Below are 15,538 nucleotides of genomic sequence, written 5' to 3' on the forward strand. Positions count from 1 at the left end.
CAATTTCACTGGAGTGCAGAGAGAAAGGAAGAGAAAAATTATATAAAGATGCCACAAAAAGTAAATTTTACTAAATCTCCCTTTGAGCAAGCTTCTAGGCCTTTAAAAAATAATAATAATAACCATTTACAAGCCTGAGGTTGTCCTGGGGAAAACCTCAGGTGGCACAGATAAGACCCCAGCAAGTCAGGTAGGGTAGATATGTTGTTATGGCACCCAGGGCCTTTTGTGTCTCACCCTCAAACTTCTTGCAAACACACCCTTGAGTCAAAGACTGGGGTTCCGCACCCTACAAAAGCTCCTTGTTATCAACCAACAGAAGGCGTCAAGTGAGAGATTCATGAGAAGTCTGCCCATTTACCATAGCTGCCAAGTTATCCCTTTTTTTAAGGGAAATTCCCTTATGCTGAATAGGCTTCCTCGTGAGAAAAGGGAAAACTTGGCAGCTATGCCCATTTACTGCACTGCAAAGAATCCAGATTCGCTGCTCACAGGATTAACTTACTTCCAGCAGCACCTTAAAGACCAACTAAGTTTTTATTTTGGTATGAGCTTTGGTGTGCATGCACACTTCTTCAGATACACACGAAAGCTCATACCAAAATAAAAACTTAGTTGGTCTTTAAGGTGCTGCTGGAAGGAATTTTTGTATTTTGTTTCGACTACGTCAAACCAACACGGCTACCTACCTGTAACTAGGATTAACTTAGTACAGCATTTATCTTCCAAAAACAAAACAAAAATTTAAATGCAACATTATACACGTAACAACTCAGCCAAGGACTTAGTTCAAACACAGGCAGCAAAGTAAAAACTTTCCCCTCTTCCTACGGAGAGCAAGCACATCATTAAAGCAATTCCAGACCGGGCAGAGCTGCTCTATCAGGCACACCCCTCTCAGCTTTGAAGTTATTTCACTCGCTTTTTTTTTACGTTTATGAGGAGGGAGGGGCATGCTTCCCCTTTGCTACCAGTAGTCACGTTGCTGGTTTGCAAGGGGGGAGGGGGGAAGAGAGTGTCAAGGCAACAAAAATCACCTAAAGGGGGACGTTAAGGGATCAATTTATTTTGGATGCAAGACTCTACAGGCTTCTGAGCTACACAGAACCTATCCCTGGGGCAGTTAGAAGTCTAGGCTTCTGGGTGAACCAAGGTGACTGAATGCAAAGTGTTGAGAGAGAGAGATATGATCGCGAACTAATCAAGTGTGATGGGCCACAGGTGCAATTACAGGTCCCTCTGAGCCAATAGAAGGCCTAAACTTCACAGCTTTGATTAGTCTGGCTGCTCTGACATCACATAGGGCTCTTGCAAGACTTGAGCCACAGCCAGCTGCTTTGGGGCAACAGGGATTCTGACTTCAGAGGCTCAGGAACAATTGCAGGCTTCAGAGGATGGTTTAACAATCAATGCCTCCTTCCAGGGAACTCTGGAAATTGTAGCTCTGTGAAGGGAACAGGGCTCTCCCTAGAAACCATCAGCACCCTTCACAAACTACAGTTCCCAGATTCACAAAGGGAAGCCATGGACGCAGCCCAATACAGTGGTGCCTCGCTAGACAAATTTAATTCGTTCCACGTGTAAATTCGTGTAACGAAAAATTCGTCTAGCGAATCCCATAGGAATGCACTGGGAAAAAAATTTGCCCATAGGAACGCATTAATTGAATTTCAATGCATTCCTATGGGAAACCACGATTTGCTAGACGAATTTTTCGTAAAACTAATTCGTCTAGCGAGGCAACCTCCGCTTGAAAAATCTTTTCTTTAAGCGAAAAATTCGTCTTACAGGACATTCGTCTAGCAAGGCACCACTGTACTGCTTTAAGGGAACACTGCAGGTTGGGCCCCCGAGCAGTTACGTTGCCTGCCCTGCAACCAACTGGCTATATATTTTGTCCTCAGTGCCTTTAATTTGGCCAATTACCATTCTCTGATCTTTTAAATGTGTCTGTGGGAAGGCTGTTATTCTTTTGTTTTATTATGTATTTTACATCTTCATTTTGTACTTTTATGTTGCAATCTTCAGGTGAAGGGTGGTATAACAATTTAATAAAGAACAACAATAAGCATTAAAGGCAGAGAGGGATGCACACATTAAAAGCAACAATATAGCTCAGTCAGTAGAGCAAACTACTCTTGATCTCAGGGTGACTCGCCTCCTCAAAGAAGCTGGGAACTGTAGTATCACCTCTCACGAAGCTACAGTTCCCAGCACCCTTAAACTACGGCTCCCAGAACCATTTGATGCTAGGGTAAGTCGCGGGCTGGAAAAAGAGGCACACAGCCTCTTTCTCAGTTTATTGGAAAGACAAATGGGAAGGGAGGGAGCCATGGGCCCCATTTCAAGTGTCAAGGAGAAAGGGCAGGACAAAAGTATTTTAAAAAAATGTAATTTCTGTGTGCCAGTTATGACCTCTCAGGTGAGGGGGGGGGAAGAGACCTGCTTCCCTCCAATTGTTGATGGACTGCAGCTTCCATCAGCCCCAGCCAGCAAGGTATGATGGGAGTTGGAGTCTAGTATAGTTTTCCTACCCCTGGTCTACGAACTGCAGTATTTTATTTTTACATTTAGCTTTCTTTCGGTAGGGTTTCCAATTTCACCAGCTGGATTTAAAAACAAAAACCCATGCTTTGTTTTTTTAAAAAATGACTTCTTCCTAGCAAGTATTGAGGGGCAGCATGAGAACAGGCCTTTTCAGTGGTGGCTCCCCACTTGCGAGATGCTGTCTTAGGTGAGGCACCCCCGGTGCCATCATTACCTATGTTTTAGGTTTAGGCACCAGGCAAAAGCATTTTTCACCCAGGTTTCTGGCCCTTAACTCGAGACGATTTTTAGCTATCTGTGGCCTCTGGAGTGGGGTGTGTTACGACTTGCCTTTTTCTAGGTGTATGGATGTGTTTTTAGGTTTGTTCTGGGGTTTTTTTATACACGGTTTTAATATTTGCATCACTTTTAAGTCGCTTTGGGTAATGAATAAACAGCAAAGGAAGCCAAAGACAACACAGCCTGTTAAGACACCACTGCCTCAGGGAATGGTATCTGAGCAGCATTTAAGGCTGCAACATTTAAGACAGCATTGGGCAACTTTTAAGACAGCCTGGGAATCTGCTAAAGGACAAATCCCTAAAACCTGCCGAAATGCATTCATATTTCATTACCCAGAACACTCAGCATGTGCTACAGCACTAATGTAGCCCCCCATAATAGGGCTGAAAGTTATTCCTCCCTGTCTCCTAATACTAGAACCCTCTAGGTGCCACCCAGTAAGAGATTTGGGATGGACAATGAGGAAGCACTTTTTCACAGCAGAGGGAAACTGTGGAACCCCTTCCCACAAGATGCAGGCGCAGCCACCGACTCAGGTGGCACCAAATGGGGCTTAAAGGTATTCGCAGAGGGTAACACTCTTGGGGGCTAGCAGGATGGCTATTGATTTATACAGCAGGTGTGGGGAGCCTGTGGCCCTCCAGATTTTGCTGAAGTACGACTCCCACCAACCCTGGCCACTGGCCATGCTTGCTGGGGAGGCTGACAGGAGTTGCAGTTCAGCAACAACCAAGAGGGGGGAAATTTCCCCAACAACTCCTATTGAGCCTACCTCTGAATGCCAGGTGATGGGACCAATACTGAAAGACCTCTGCCCAACACCTGGGCGCGGCATTACTCAGCAGCATTTCGTCACGCAACACACAAGTAGCCTACGGAACTCACTGCCACATGAGTCCGCAATGCCTAGTTGCTTTACAAAGGATGGCTAGGCCATTTTGGGGGGAGGCAAAAGAGATCTGCCCATGGCTATACCTGTGCTCCTGTTCAAAGGGGACTGTTCCTACCCCTCCAAAGATCATCTACCACCAACTACCCAATAGGGACAGATACTGATTAATTGCGATATTTCAACGTGGTTTTCATGTAGCATTATGCGAATTATGAGTGACCTTAGGAGAATTTGTATCCTGAAATGAGAGATATAAATGACATCTTTTATTTTGCTACAAACAAAAAATACAGTGGATACCTCTGGTTACGAACTTAATTCATTCCGGAGGTCCGTTCTTAACCTGAGGTACCACTTTAGCTAATGGGGCCTCCCGCTGCCGCCATCACGCGATTTCTGTTCTCATTCTGAGGTAGTTCTTAACCCGAGGTACTACTTCCAGGTGAGCGGAGTCTGTAACCCTAAGTGTTTGTAACCTGAGGTGTTTGTAACCCGAGGTACCACTGTACCAGACAATGTGCCCCCGCAGCAACAATATGATGGGGAGCAACCACAGTAAAAGCAGCAGCTCAGCATCAGGGATAACATTATTATTACATTTATATCCTACCTTTTCTCCTATGAACTCAAAAGTGGTGCCAACCCTTCTCCCTCTTTCCGTTTTTTATCCTCACAACAACCCTGTGAGGTAGGTTAGGCCGAGGAAGAGAGAGCGAGAGCAACTGTCCCCAGACTACCCACTGAGCTTCATGACAGAAATTGAACCCTCGTCTCCCAGGTCCAAGTCCAGCACTCTAACTACTACACCACACTGCCTCTTGGGAGCTGCCATCCCAGGTCACACAATATTCCAGAATGACACCCTCTGCCTCCATCCAAACAGCCCCAGGATGCTTGCTTTCACTGTGACCACATGGCTAACTCTACCACATATCAATGGCAGCCACTCGAAAACGATTTTTTGTTTTGTTTTAAGGCTTCCATTTAAAACAGCTGTTCCTTCAGGAATCCGCCTAAGCGTTGGGGGAATGAGGTCTCTGCTTCAGCAGAAAAAACGAGGCTCTTGGGCTCCTTCCATTCCCTCCCCAAAAAACCCTCCAAGTTTGCTTAATCATTCCCCTGCTTGCAAGAGGAAGGCATCACCAGCAGCCAATGGGAGAAGACGGGAGTCCAGCAGAGGAGGGACTGGAGGAGGAAAGAGTGAGTGACATTTCTCAAGTTACCATTCAACACTAGCCCCCCTCCAGGGAGGGAGGGAGGAAGAGAGCAGTGCAGGGAGGGTGACCTCCAGCAGCCACTTATGCCTGGAAAGCTCCAGTAGGGCAATTCCTCTTAGAAGGCAAGCGAGCTCACTAGGCTGCTATATAGGCCTTGCTTGAGGATCCGGGCACCAGGAACTTGCTCACCTAGGACAGGACGAAAGCAAACAAGGAAAGCTGGAGACCACGTCCCATTGAAACTTCTTTTCCTCCTCCCTCCTCATCTGCCACACTCAGGAAGGTTGATAGAGGGCACAGCCAAAGGGCGAAGGCCAGGGTCACCACGACAGAGAGATCAACAGATCCTAAAAGGTGCCCTTGGGCACAAGGCACCCTCTTCTCAAATCTGCCGGCGTCATATTTGTGGATCACAATGCAAATCAAACCAAGGCGGTGAGCCGCTGCAGTCTAGTGGTTAGAGCAGTGTTTCCCAAACAGCTGTTTTTGGACTACAACTCCCATTGTCCTTAACTAGCAGGACCAGTGTTCAGAGATGATGGGAATTGTAGTTCAAAAACAGCTAGAGACCCCAAGTTCGGGAAGCATTGACTTAATGTCAGAGCAGAACCTGGGGGATCTGGGTTCAAATCTCCGTTAAGCTCACTGGGTGATCCTGGAGGACAGTCACCTCTCAGCCTAACCTGCCTCACAGGGTTGTGTGGGGATTAAATGAGATGGGGGGAAACCATGTAGGCCACGTTGAGCTCCTTGAGGAAAAAGGCGGGATGTGAATGCAATAAATTAAAAAGTACCAAAAAAGCACATCGGTCCAATTGGTGATTCACCTGCTTAGGAAAAAAGGAAAGCGGCCTTCTCCTGAGTCAGACCATTGGGCCCATGTAGCTCAGTATAGTGTACACTGACTGGCAGCAGCACTCCAGGGATTCAGGAAGGGAGTTTTCTCATGCCTGTAGCTAGAGATGCCTCAGGGGTCTAAGCCAGAGACCTTCTGCACACAAAGCAGATGCTCTACCGACTGAGCCAGAGCCCCATCTCCCATTGGAATAACGTCAGGGCCAAGAGCATGTAGTTGTGTTACACCAGAGATTTTTCGCACACAAAAAACGTGTTTACAATCAAATTCATTCCCAACAATTGTCAAAGTGTTTGCCTGTGTATGTGTGTAAAAGCAAAGGCACATGAAGTAATTGAAAAGGCAGACACAAGGTGTGGCAATTACTCTAGAGGAATTATCACAGTCCATGTAGCTGAAACAAATGCCAAACACTCACAGAACACACCCAAGCCAGCTCTGTGTTTTGTACTTTATTTGGGGTGGAGGGGTTATGGTCAGAGAGGACCTCACTATTTCAGTAAGACACTAGTTTTTTCTCAAGTTTTACTCCTTGCAGCATAAGATGGTTTGGTTGTTCTTTGGCAGGGGGGTGCTAATGAGTTTCAGACCTGAACAAGTATCTTAACCTAACTCAAAGCCATCCAAACTCTCACCCATTGTGTGAAAGTCCTAGAATGCTCTTGTTAACAGCCAACAGCAGCCTCTTGCTTCAGCAAACACCACCTGCCACTCAATAATGCTAGGTTTAACACAACATTTCCCTTACACAGAGCAACTCAACAACCCTGTGAGTTAGGCCTCGGCTACAGATACAGAGGAGAAAAAAGCAACTTGACCAAAGCTACCCAGAAAAGTAGATTTTGTTCAGCATGCTGTTGTACCAGAACTTATCACCAGGGAAATATCCACACTGTATATTTAAACCACACGGCTTTACCCAAACAATCCCGGTAACTGCGAGGGGTGAAACTACAGTTCCCAGGATTCTTTGCAGGAAGCTGTATGCTTTAAATGTATGGTGTGCATGTTATCTACATGTGCATTGTGTGTGTGCATTGTGTGTGCGCACACAAGAGAGTATACACCTAACGTTTACCCAGCATACGAGTTTAAAAACAGGAACCAGAGCAAATCACACAGGCTCAATCCAGTGGCATCTTCACGGGATAAGAGAGGTGACACAGACCTGTGAGTCTTCATTGGCAGACTCCAGGCAGGCCTAGCACCTGTTCCTCCAAGCCATGAACACTTTCCACAAGCCAAGGGCTCAGAGAAGCCACAACACCACCTGCAACAACGAGGGAGAATCTTACCAGAGGTCCCAGGTTTCCTACTTAAGGTGACATAGCTCCATAGTGCTTTGCTGTTCAAAGTTCATAAGGGGGAGTGGAGGACCCAGAGAGCAGAGGAGAGGGTAGAATTAAGGAAGAGCTTGTCTCCTTACCCACCCACCCCAAAGGTGGAGCAGGGGAGAAATGCTAGTACTGTATAGAGACATGAAAAGGAAGATACACATTTCAGTGCCACAGAGCAAAGAGGAGCTCCCAAGGGCAGGCTAATGACAGTGCACTGGGGACAAGGAGGAGTGGCTCCACGTTCAACAAAATCACAGGTGCAAAACTTTTCTGAATTTTCGAAGGACAGTATAAAACGCTTTCTTTTTGTTTAATGCACAAGACAAAATCAGCGAGAGCACAGCGGAAGAGCCGTGCTTTAACAAAGGTTAATCTCCAGCCTTGGCTCGAGCGAAGGGATCCCCTAAGAAGCCGCCGCTTTACAAATATAGGGTGGGTGGGAGAGTGCGTGTGGGGTGGAGAGCGGCCCATAACTAGGAAGGGCCGAACCACGTGCCACGGGTTGGGTGGGCGAAACGCCAACGCGGAGCAAGGCGAAGGAGGAGAGAGGTAACCGAGGCCTGCTCTTGGTGCTTCTCGGTGTAAAATGCCACCGGCTGGCGAAGCTAAGCGCTCTCTCACCTGCTAACTGCCGCAGACCAGAAGACCCTTAAAGGGGCACAACTGCAGGGGCGAGTCGAGAAGTTGTTGCGGGAGGGAGAAAAAACGGCAAAAAACACCCAACAAATGGAATAAAAAAAATCGCTACTTGGGAAGGAGCAACCGTTCGTTTAATCCAGCGGAGGCCCCGAACGGCCGCTCTGTCCTCCCACAAAAAGCAAAGCGCGTGTTTGATCATAAAGAAGCCCTCCCCCATGAGGACTGGCGCCTTAACCCTCCAGTTAAAGCCGCTACTCACGATCCGCCCGGTGATGCTCGCCCTCCTCCGTCTCCTCCTGGCCGTCCCACCCCCGGTGCCGGTGCCAAGCCCCCGTGCGCTGCCGCCGCGCCCGACCCCTCCACCCGCCGCGGGCTCCTCGGTCGTCCCCCCACGTGCTGCCCGACCGGGCCTTTCGGAACGCTGAGACATTCGACCGATATACACAACGTTCCGCTCGCCCCGCCCACCACTCGCTCAACGTTCCGCTCGCCCCGCCCCTCCCGCTTACCCCCTTCTCGGCCGCAGCTCGCGCGAGACGGCGAGGGGGAAGCCACGCCCCCTCCTTCCCCAGACTGGGCTCGTGAGTCAGAGGGCAAGAGAGAACGAGAATAGGGAGCATGAGGAAGGGGCAAAGTGTGCGCATGCGCAACTCCAGCATGCTTCTACTCTCTCTCCACCGCCCCCCCTCCCCATGCAAGGAAATAAGAGGCGGGGTTAGTTCTGACAGGGTGTGTTTGACCTCCGTTGAGGCTGTCATTCGTTTAAAGAGACCTTGCAGAGTAAGGCTCTGTGCGCATTTACTCCGAAAGAAGTCCCACTTTCCCTAAAAGGCCTACCCAAGTAAACGTGCATAGATCGCACCATCAGGCACTCTTGCTTGGGATCAGGCCCCGAAGACCGTGCATGAGAATTTTGATGGAGTTATAGTCATCCATTAAACATGCAAACATTTGCAATTGCATCAGTAGAATATAAAAGCTCACAATAGCAGTCGTTTCTGTGTTATTAGAGGATGCAAGAGGCATTGTGAGGGAGATGGTGCCTACCCCACATTTGTATTAATTATAATTTTAAAATCAATCTGCGCAGTTAATTGGGCAGACATTTTTAAGGTTGTCAATTTATTAATGTTATTGATTGGTGAATGTTCCAGCACTTATAGAGATTGAAAATATATTTTTGTCAGCCTTGTGGGTAATTATGATTATAAGTAATTGTCAGTCTATATTCAGGGTTCCCTTAAAAGTATCCGTTAGCTATTAAGTCACAGCTGGCCTTCCTTGCAGGGCTGTTAGAGGCTTTTGGGCAAAACACTGTCAGTCTATCCCAGGGGTTCCCAAACTAAGGCCCGGGGGCCGGATGCGGCCCAATCACCTTCTCAAACTGGCCCACAGACGGTCCAGGAATCAGCGTGTTTTTACATGAGTAGAATGTGTCCTTTTCTTATAAATGCATCTCTGGGTTATTTGTGGGGCCTGCCTGGTGTTTTTACATGAGTAGAATGTGTGCTTTTATTTAAAATGCATCTTTGGATTATTTGTGGGGCATAGGAATTTGTTCATATTTTTTTCCAAAATATAGTCCGGCCCCACACAAGGTCTGAGGGACAGTGGACTGGCCCCCTGCTGAAAAAGTTTTCTGACCCCAGGACTCTATCCTATTTTACAGAGTGCTTGTGAGAGCTAATGCTGCAATCTTGGGCATACTCAGCTTGCAAATAACTCCCTTGAAATCTGGAGTTCATGTCCTAGTAAATGTGCTTGGGATCAGGCTGCAAAAATGCTACATCAGGGTTTTTAGAGTAAAGGTGGGGTGAAAATAAATAAGCTTCTTCCACAGAGCATCTGTCCCTCTGATTTCCACATCCCCCCTGCCCTGAACCCTTTCCAGCTAGTTTGCATGTCCGCCAAAGAATGCCTGTACACTCCGAAGGATTCTTGAGAATATATGGGGGATCACAATCATGCAGAGCACAAGGGCTCTTGCACAGATTGCACAATCTGTTCTGCGACAAAGTTACTAGCAGCGCCCCCCCCTATGCATTCTCTTGCAGAACAATTTGCAGATGAAGAGCAGCTCACCAGTGAAACAAGTACTGAGCGACGTGAGCACAGCGCCTTTATGTAGAATGCGCCTGACACTCTTGTGGATAGCCACTATTTTACTATTGATTCAAAACCCTAAAATGTATTTTATATAATTTACTTTTTATTTCTATTCTTTGTATATTATTGTTTAATTGCTATGGCCAATGGCTGACACAAATAAAGATTCATTCATTCTTGTGGATTGCCCATTGCTGGGAAAGATTGCTCACCTGGCACTACCAATCTTCAAAAGCCCAGGGTGCTTAACTGTTGATTTTGTCATTTAAATGCTTTGAAGGGATGCACCAGGTTATTTACGCCAAACCCACTGCTATAGCAGAATTAAAGCCAGAGTGCTGTTTCTAAGAGTGAGAACAGAGAGCAAAAAGCAGGTCAGATGGATTATTTGTCTGAGAATGAAACTCCTGCTGTGCCCAGCTGCTGCCCTATGTGCCAGGGAAATATGCACACAATTTCAAGTTCCACCAACCCCACTCTTTTTATGAGGTGGGTTTGTTCAGCAGAAGGTTAGGTAGGTTTCCTTTCAGCAACTGAGCGGGTCTTGTCAACTTATTTCCTAATGAAATTTATTTGCACTTGATTTGGGGGTGAGGGGTGTGGAAGTTGATGCTCCAACCATAATAGCAGAGGAGTTGATTCCAGGGGGGTGTAAGTGGGAGAGGACGGGAAAAGAGTCAGCTGCAGGGACTCAGTAGGAGAAATGCACTCTGCACATATCCAGGGATACTCTCTTCATAGTGTGTGAGTGAGAGAGGAAGAAGAACACAGGAAGCACTGCTTATCATCCACCTAGTTCAGTATTGTCTACTCTGACTGGCAGCAGCTCTCCAGAGTTGCAGACAGGGATTATTCAATCATCTGCTTCCTGATTTTCTTTTTTTAAACTAGAGACGCTAGGCATTCGATCTGGAACTTTCTGCATGCAAAAACACTGGGGTTGCATCCTTCCCCATTGTCCTTTGTCAGGGACCAGCTCCCCTTCACAGGGCCTGTGGAGCAGCGATGAATAACCTGTGGTCTTCCAGACATTGTTGGACTACACCAGTCCCAGCCAGCATTGTCAATCAGCAGTATTTCAGCAACCTATGGAGGGCCACTGCTCTGCTCTGGAGAGTGGGTACATAATCCCTAGGGTCAATGAATGTGCATGAAGGTTAAGGCACCACAGAGCCTGCCAATGTGCACACTGCCGCTTCTGGGGCATGCTTTGAACTACTGACATGGCAGGGCAATTATGTTCCTCCCTTTGTTTATCTTTAACCAAAATAACACAAACTTTCTTTGCATCTAAATAATCAGAAGATAGGCAATCACAGAGTAAACGAATTAGGCATGCAAACTGGCCCCTCTCTCAATAAGACATGTGGCTTTCTCCAATATGTACTATCTGATTCTTTTAGATGGAGATACTAGGGAATGAATTTGGGATCTTCTGCCTGCAAGACATGCACTCCACTTCTGGGATATAGTCTCTCCTTATCTTAACCCTCTTGATTTTCCTTTGGTCTTAAACCAGGGATGAGGGATGTTGCAGGGCTATAACACCCCACATCCCTGAGCATGGTCCATGTTGGGGTCCAACAATCTCTGGAGGGCATCAAATGTTCCCAACTAATCCTCTGCCTTTTTTTTTTTACCCATATGCATGACTAAGGCTTTCCAATAGGCACTGGCTCTTCTCAATGAGCAGACAGAATGGGCAACAGAATATAACAAAGAAGATTTATAATAAGTATCAGGGAGACATGTGGGTGGGCGAACAGAGGGTGGAGATTTTGCTATGGTTGTTTTTCAGAGACAGCAAAAGCTCTGCATTGTGTAGTGGCACTATTGAGATTACATGCAACCTATAATGGTCTTTGGATAGAACAATCAGGTGGGCTGGTTGGTTGACTACCATGTTTCTCCGAAAATAAGACACCGTCTTATATTTATTTTTCCTCAACAAAACACACTATGGCTTATTTTCAGGGGATGTCTTATATTTTTCCTCCTCCTCCTGCCACAGCCGGCATTGCTGCTGTGCCTATCACCATGTCTTATTTTCGGGGTATGGCTTATATTCCTTGAATGCTTAAAAATCCTGCTATGGCTTATTTTATGACTACGTCTTAAAATAGGAGAAACAGGGTAAATGTAGCTAACAAATTATGGCTCTATCTTACCTTGATCACCTAATACTGGTCACCTCTAGGCAATCTACAATATAATAATAAAGGCATATAAACATTTGACCATATGCAACACAATAAAACATTCTATTCTCATGACCACATCAGTAAAATCACCACACAATGCATACAAGCTGATCCCACCATAAGAAGCAGTAAGTCGGTCAACTGGAATACAGGTGGAACCTCCCTTGGTAGAGCATGCTGGAGTAACTGGACATGAGAAGGGGTTAATTTCTTTCATGGGCATAAATCATCCCATTAATGAGCTAATCACAGGTGCAAGGTCATCCAAGACAGTTGCTATGGTAACGGCCCAGTACCCCAACTGTATCTGTGATTAATGCACGTCAACGAAATAGTTTGTTAGTCTGCAGTCTGTCTGTTAGTCCAATGTTGTGTCTTGAATTGCTGGATTTTTTAAAGAGCAATGGAGATACTTTGTACTTGTGTGTATCTGATATCCGGGTCTGCAAAAGCCTACAAGCTGTACATATCTACATCCAGAATTGTTTTGCTGAGCCTTATCTTCTACAACAGTAAACTATCTTAACATTTATCTGCTTCCATGTGGCAGCTGTTACTGGCCTGGGAGCAAATTCTACTGTGTGGGTATCTCACTTATGATTCCCACCAGAACATTAAATAGGTAGTTCCCTATAGCATTGTACTACCAGGCTCCAGGCTAACAGAGTTGTGCCCAAAGTAACACAGGACTTGATCTCCCATATTGCATAATTGGTGATTTTGTGACTCTGACATCTGAAGAAATCCTACTGTAAATTAAAAAAAATATTTGGGGGTGGGACCTCTGCCCTCTCTTAATAAGACCACAAATTTGGAATTGGCTCAACCTGTCTCAGATCACTAAAAAAGTGACCTAGACCGTGGGTAGGCAAACTAAGGCTCGGGGGCCGGATCCGGCCCAGTCGCCTTCTAAATTCGGCCCACAGACGGTTTGGGAATCAGCATGTTTTTACATGGGTAGAATGTGCCCTTTTATTTAAAATGCATCTCTGGGTTATTTGTGGGGCATAGGAATTCGTTCATCCCCCCCTCCCCCAAAAAATAGCCTGGCCCCCCCATAAGGTCTGAGGGACTGTGGACCGGCTCCCTGCTGAAAACATTTGCTGAACTCTGACCTAAAGCGTCACAGCCAATGCTCCTGTCTGTGCTAATAAATTGTACTTAATATTTCAACATGAGTGTTCTTATATCATGTGCTCTCCTGCCTTCTTTCCACCACACTGGCACACACCCTTGAATATTATTATTATTATTTTTAAAGTCAGCAATCTTCCATCTCAGGCCTTTTTGGAAGACAAAACTAGCAATCTTGCCTGCTGAAACAGGCCACAGCAGAAAAGGCAGGAGGTAATTCTCTTCCACAGCCAGAGAAGCTTATCCCGCAGGGCATGGGAATCATTGCCTGACAAACCAGCTGAACCTACCTGCACCCACTCAACCTCTATAAAGTGTGGCCCTGTTTTGAATAAGAATGCTCCCTGGTAGGGCTGGGGAATCTGTGGCCCTTTGAGCATTGTTGGGTAGAAATTTCCATGCTGGGTAGGGTTAATGAGAGACCTATTAAATTTTATTATTTTAATTTGTACACCGTCCTATACTTGTAGCTCTCAGGGGGGTACACAACATGAAAATCACAAATATAAGCCCCCCCCCATTATATTCTGGCGTAGAAGACGACTGGGCGCATAAGACGACCCCCAACTTTCCCAGTTAAAATATAGAGTTTGGGATATACTCACCGTATAAGAAATACGACCCGGCGTATAAGAGAACCCCCGACTTTTGAGAAGATTTTCCTGGGTTAAAAAGTAGTCTTATACACAGGAATATCCAGTACATGGTAAAAAAGAAAAAGAAAACAAAGACAACCCAATAATCCACCTTCCACAACACACTTTAAAAGGGCCTCAGATGTCAATCAGCCAAAGGCCTAGTTAAATAATAATAATAATAATAATAAATTTATTTATACCCCGCCCATCTGGCCGGGTTCCCCCAGCCACTCCAGGCGGCTTCCAACAAAACATTAAAATACAGAAATCCATCAAACATTAAAAGCTTCCCTAAACAGGCGTTTTTGCCTGGTGCCTAAATATGTATAATGGAGACTCCAGCCAAACTCCTGGGGGAGAGCATTCCACAAACAGTGAGTCACCACTGAAAAAGACAGCTCTTGGGTTGCCAGCCTCCAAATCTGTTGTGGAGGGGACACACAGAGAAGGGCCTCAGAAGATGATCCAGGAGCAGGCATCCCCAAACTGCGGCCCTCCAGATGTTTTGGCCTACAACTCCCATGATCCCTAGCTAACAGGACCAGTGGTCAGGGAAAGATGGGAATTGTAGTCCAAAACATCTGGAGGGCTGAAGTTTGGGGATGCCTGTCCCTGAGTCTGGATAAGTTCATATGGAGAGAGGCGGTCCTTGAGGTATTGCAAAAGTTCTAATGGTCCATCTAGCTCAGTATTGTCTGCACAGACTGAGAGGAATGGCTCTCCAGGATTCCAGGGAGGAGTCTTTTCCAACCCCAGTGCTTTTCCCCCCTAGGGGTACTCAAGGGTACACAGTACCAACACATCCCCCCCCCCCATAAGAAAAACACTGGTGAAAAGTATGGCACTTACTGAAACAACTTCATAGTGAGTACAGGCACCTTCTTTAAAGAATAAAAGTGTTGTCCCTGCCCAACCCTATTTGGAGTTGTCAGGGATGGAACCTGGGATGGACCTTCTGCATGCAAAGCAGATGTTCTAACCACTGAACTACTGCCCAGAGCATAGCTGTCAAGTTATCCCCATTTTTAAGGGAAATTCCCTTATGCTGAATAGGCTTCCTCGTGAGAAAAGGGAAAACTAGACAGCTATGGCCCAGAGCAAGATATTTGGCACCAGCTTGGCTGCAGGAGTTGCCGGGAGGAGGTGTAGAAGGTGCAACCGTCTTAGGGACTCTGCTCCGGATTCGTGTAGGGTTTACTCCTTAGCCTTTTCTTCTCCTGAATATGTCCTGCAAGGCAGTAGGTAATTCATTATAAGCAGTATATTATTACCTTTTTATTTGTTCAAATAAATAAATTTAGAAGGCTTGCTCTCAGGTCTTACTTGCAGACTTCCCACTGGGCATCTGGTCAGTAAGGACAAGATAGATTTATTATATTGCATTTCACAGTTTGAATTATATGGAATTCAGATTGTAATATAATAAAATAAAAGAAGGAATTACAATACAGTATCTAGCACAACATATTACAATCGCTACAGCAGGCAGAAAAATCACTAAGTGCTCCAGCATAGCCACCAGCAATTTTCAAGTGGTCCATGCAGGGTAGGGTGGGTGGAAGGTTTGCAACCATTGTTCAGGACTGCAATTTTTATGGGGATACAAATCCTGATTTATTTCTCAGGTGCTTTCTTTACACTTGGGGGACTTATATTAATTTAATGTTTACATTTTAATTGAAGACTGCA

The 15,538-nt window shown here is 46.0% G+C and overlaps 1 protein-coding gene across 3 annotated transcripts in view; it reads right to left on the reverse strand.

Annotated features, from left to right (window-relative positions):
- Nucleotides 1-8,224, reverse strand: part of AKAP1 (A-kinase anchoring protein 1) — a 40,507-nt gene extending 32,283 nt beyond the window's left edge. Inside the window, exons 1-2 of one of the 3 annotated variants that reach the window (XM_060268536.1) lie at nucleotides 8,030-8,224; nucleotides 6,963-7,064 (exon numbers count right to left, since the gene is read on the reverse strand). The gene's annotated coding sequence lies outside the window, so the exon portion shown is untranslated. The other 2 variants (XM_035139254.2, XM_035139257.2) reach the window with 2 other exon arrangements.
- Between the last annotated feature and the right edge of the window lie 7,314 nt (nucleotides 8,225-15,538).

The sequence above is a fragment of the Zootoca vivipara genome, chromosome 15, assembly GCF_963506605.1.
Source record: "Zootoca vivipara chromosome 15, rZooViv1.1, whole genome shotgun sequence".
In the NCBI taxonomy this organism is placed as follows: Eukaryota; Metazoa; Chordata; class Lepidosauria; order Squamata; family Lacertidae; genus Zootoca; species Zootoca vivipara.